This window comes from Pygoscelis adeliae, unplaced genomic scaffold (genome assembly GCF_000699105.1).
Source record: "Pygoscelis adeliae isolate BGI_AS28 unplaced genomic scaffold, ASM69910v1 Scaffold270, whole genome shotgun sequence".
Taxonomy (NCBI): Eukaryota; Metazoa; Chordata; class Aves; order Sphenisciformes; family Spheniscidae; genus Pygoscelis; species Pygoscelis adeliae.
In genome coordinates, this window is record NW_008823916.1 from 2,581,130 (window position 1) to 2,586,431 (window position 5,302).

The window sequence follows — 5,302 nt, forward strand, 5'->3', positions numbered from 1 at the left end:
AAAGACTAGCCTTTAGCATTTGTATTTGCTTCTGCACAAAAAAAATCCATTTCCTAACACTGACAAGTGAGAAAGAAATGCAAGTTGTCCCTAGGTCCTTTTGCAGACACTACCAGAACTGTTCAAAACTATTGACACCACAGACGTGGATTTCAGAGTATCTGATAACATAAATTTCCTTTGAAAGACCCACTGTGGTCATGAAGAAAAATCTGATACAATATCCTCTTCCAATTTCTAGCTTTGCTCTGTAGGTTTCATTTTTAATGACTGCATACATCTCTGACAAAATATGTCTATGTGAATATTACAGACAATAATGGGGAAATACACATTGACTGTCTCGCTACCAAACATGTTAATGAAAGTAGCTGAAAGCTGGAATGGTTAATAAGCAGACGCAAGAGATCATAGGGCTCATTTTTCAGATGGATTATCTGACACACAATGTCAACGGTACTTATGAATATCTGATGTTAAAAAACATTTTTGTGCCATGGTTCTCATCTCACACGCAGGGCTATAATGAAGGGATAATTCTCTTGGAACGAATGCCATTACTGGGATGAGATCAGATTCAATCCTTTAGGTTTCAATCCAGCTCTGATCGCCATCGGTGGAAAGACTCCTGCTGAACAAGAAACAAATGCAAAAATCCAAGTGGCATAGATACAAATTATATACATTTATTTTTATTCATTTTAAATAACATTCTTCTGTATAAATTCTGACATATATTCAAATCATACACTTTTTTTTTTAAGAAATGCCTTTGTAAGCATAGCATATGCTTAGGAGACGCCTTATTTGGATGTGTAGTAAGACTGATGGGTTTCAATTGGGAGCAAGTACAACTTTTAAGGCCCACATTTTTCTTATTTTAATCCATCCCTCTGACACATGAAGAGCAGAGTCCTGTGGGAGCTCATTTTAAAACTTCACTTTAAAGAGAAACTTATTTTTAGGATTCAATTTTATATCCTTTATTTAAAGGAGACTGTGCAAACTTTATGCCACATTTACATTGCATGTAACATTTACGATAAAGATGCTGTATAGCAGTGGTCAGCTGGCCCAGGATACCTGAAGGATGCTGAATACATCCCCTCCTCTCTCGTAAATGGCTTCCAGCCTGCTAAGTTTGCTCAGCCTGGTCCAAGGGAATTATCATTCCAATGGATGACCTCTCCTGACAGCTCCCCAGGGCTAGCGCTCCACGCAGTTATTTCCAGCTAAAGTGGTTCATAAGATTCGAGACCATCTAATCCACATTAATCCAATCACATTTTTACATGTCTGTTGCACTCTGTGCTTACCAAGTGCTCTCCCAAGTTGTGAGCCATCCAGGCTGCCCCATGCCTTTGACACATCATTGCTTTTTGCCCTTTAACCGCTCCATTATATCCTCTTGCCTTCAGTTACTTGACTGTGGAACTGAACTCGCCCCATCCAGACCAGCTGGATCCACAGGGCCCTCACGACCCTGAGGATCATGCCTTGAGAGCTGGTTTCCCACCTTCACCCAGCCCTCACCTGCCTTGTCGTACCTTCTCTATGCTCTACAGCTACCGTACCATGCCATCGACTGCCTTTCTCCACGACAGCCACACCACTGCAGCCAGACAGCAGCATGCCCAGTGGCCCTTCAGGAAAGCTACATGTATCTGTATTGCCACATCAGCCCTAGAAGTCAGATGCCTTCCCCTTGTCTTGCTAGCTTCTGAGTTGGGCTGCAATGCAGCCCTGAAAGCCCATTTCTGGTTTACCTGCCCATACCCCTGTAGGGCAAACCTCAACATCTGGGAAGCTTCATGACAAGTTATAACGCATGGCAGGTCCTGGTGGGCTTTAGTACCCCGGCACAGGTGTTTTAGCTCTGCACCCCCTCGAAATACAATGCCAACCTAAGATTCAGAGATATAACTAGCTCAGCTTTTCCTCACCTCCTGTGGTGCCCAGGGGACAGCTGCATGATTGGTGGAGAGAGCAAGGAAGATCTAATCTCACATCACCAAAGTCAAACACAAAGCTGTTTATTCTTTCTTTGCTGAGGCATCGATCTCCTTTTATAAATGTTGTTCCTCTCTCTGTGCCAAAGGCCTGGTTGGCTGGAGATGGCTGGTATTTTCCTGCCGAGTCATTTTGCCATCTGACAAGCATTGTCCCAGTGCCACATCCTTGCTGTGCTCCAGCCCCTGCTAAAGAACATCATGTGCTTTCCTCTGCTGTCCAAACCTGGGCAGCCAGGTCCCCCCTGCCCACCCAAGCTCCCCATCACATCTACGGGGGCCATCTAGATCCCTTCATCCAGATGTGCAGCCCACAGGCAACAGCATGGCTGTACCACCCTCCCTTGCAGACTGACTGTAAGGCATCCTGACCTCCTCCTCTTCTCAAACCCCAGGCTCAAACACAAAGCGTTTAGAGTAATTTGGAGGTCAGAAGCAGCCCAGATGCAAACACCTCCTGTGCTGTTGTAGGCATGGACTAGGAGGGCTCAGCATCTGAACTCACCCTCTGGTATGGCAGATGGTCATTATTTCTACAGTGAGAGAAAAATCAAAGCCTGTTCCTGTTACAAAGTAGCCTACGGTCATACCAAAATTTGAGGAAGAGGTGTTTTATGGCAAAGATGAAAAGATCTACTAAAATATTTTGGAAACATTAAAGTGAACAATCTGTCCTTCACTTTGCCTGCTAGCATTAGTCCCAGAAGCTAACACTTCCTAAATTACCCTTCCCCACCCTATGAAGTGACCAAGTGCAAGTGTATCACTAAATCAGCACTGCTAAATAATTACAATTTTTAGGAAATTTTCTATTTTGTCACCACTCTGCTCTTTAAATGTTTGTTGAGTAACTGGAGGATTAGCAATATCCAGATTTTCTCCTCCAGTCCTCCCCCGTTTTATAACTAAAAGTATCATTGCTCTGAATCACATCAGCCAAATTTGTTACCTAAACTATGGGACCTCGCCCAGGCCCACAGCAGGCAATGGGAGCTCTTCCATGAGCTCACGCCTATACGCAATATCACATTCTGCCCTCACCGTTTCCCTTGGTCCTCCTTGACTATTTTCCTTCTTACTTGTCGTGCCTCATCTTTAAATCAGGCAGCAAGATTTTGAGGCAGAAATGGCATCTTTGTGCATGTGTTTAGAGCACCTATTCCCCCCCCCCCCCCCCCCAAAAAAACTCAAAAAAAGTCTCCAACGATAAGAAAAGCCTCCATGCAGCACCAGAAAGCAAATAAATAATCACCACATTCTTCCTACCATTTCTCATCTTGAGAAATATTTACTTTTGCGTGGCTCTGAGGATGCATCAGTCAGCTCCTGCTGACCTTTAGCAGGTACTTCATTTATCCTCAGCATCAATCGCTTGCAAAGCACCAACACGCACAGCAATGCAGCTTTAGTTCTGAGGTCGGTCATGAGTTAGGTGAACTATTTGTTTCACGCCCTGCTTAAATGTAATGGTATTGATTTTCACGGGCCGGACCTGGCGGCTCCCCAGCACAGGGAGGGCGCGGTGCCTGCCTCGAGGCATGCATGCACGCTGCGGGTACCAAGCGAGGAGCTCCGTGGTGCGACCTCCCTGTGCTGTGCTGCCCATCAGTTGTCCTCCCTCTGCTAACAGTCCGCCGGTCTCCCACAAAAATCACGGGAATCTGTAAAACCTAAAGTCCCCTATAGGTTTTTTTGACAGCTGATTCCCCATCACCACATTGTGCTACATAAATTTCCTGAAAGCATCCATGCACTTCTAGCTTTTAAGCCTAGAAGCCCAGATCAGTTCCTGGAAGCTCTTCGGCTGAAAGCCGTTTCCACCCAAATCCAGGAGATTTTTGCTTTTGCCCTTTGAGAGGCCAGGAGGCTGCGCTCAGCCCTCCGGCAAGTCCCCCCGTCCCCGTGTCAGCACGGGAGAGATGGCAATGAGATCCACTCACGTGATGAGCAGCCGCTTCGGAAAAGCTTGGCCATTGAGATCAGGCTCTCAATGCATTCATGACAGTGTATTTGCATTTTGTATAAAGATTTAAAAGCAAGTAACAGAATGGTACATCCGATGTTTGGACACCTACTAGGCCCTAGTCATGGCGACACTGGTATTCACTCTATATCTAAAGGAATGGGAAAATTTGACAGATGCAAGTAGGAAGCACTCACATTTTCTCTAAAAAAGAAAGTTATTCAATGACACTAGAAGAAAAGCTTTAAGCAGTCGGTGTTTGCCAGAGTCCCAGCTCCAACAATATTGCCATCTAATTTACAGTATTTTAAACAATCCTCATTTTTTTTTCTTTTTAAACAACGCCACTAACCGCTGTACAATTAAAATCTAGATGATAAAATATGACTTGGGGAATAGGGGAGGCTGGGGAGGGGGTTCATGGTTTTGCTGTTGGGTTTTTTTTGGTTGGTTGGTTGTCTTTTTTACAAATAATTACAAATACAATTCCAAGAAGATATATTACATTTTATATACAGAACACACCACTTCTATCAGGGTAGGGTATTAAGCCTAGCTTTTATTTTTACACGGCAACCCTGAGATGTCTTGTCATCTTCCCTTGCACAGAAACTATACAAGTTCATTAACTCCTTCTAGAAAAAAAATGGATTGCTATGTTTTAATAGCATCATCACCCTGTATAAATACTCAGAAAGGGAAAAGCTTAGTCTCTTCCCTAACTCCAATATTTTCATGATTTTTTTTCCTGTTTCCCTGCTTAGTGGAAACTGATAATGGTGACTTTTTTCAAGTGTGCAACTCACTCCTCTACTTGCCTTTGGGTAGTACAGTGAACAATAATTTCCCTTTTTTTGTCCTCCTTTTCAAACAAATTTCTATCAGGAACTAATATGAAGCCTTTACAAAGGTCTATTTCCTGAAAATCCACTGGTAATTCATGAGCTACTTTTCAAACTAAAGGATGCAGACTTAAGTGTTAGGTTGGCTGGCAATCAAGTAGCTGCTGATTAATCATGGGGTACCACTTTCTCCACCCCACCACCTCTTCATAAAAAAAAAATATCTTCAGATCAGCATAATCAAGTCTTTGACAACAGTGAATTATGGATCTTTATGGAGAACAGGACACCGAATGCATTTCATCCTAGTACCTGAAATTCGGATGTACTACACTTTTTTCTGTTCACCTGCAAGCTACAGCACGCCCAGCATAAGAGTATCTGAAGAGCAAATTCCTCTGTGTGGAGCCTTGGCACAGATCCCGATACCCCTTCAACAAGCCCTGTAACTTTTTTAAGCCAACTTTGGAATAGCTGGATCACTTCTT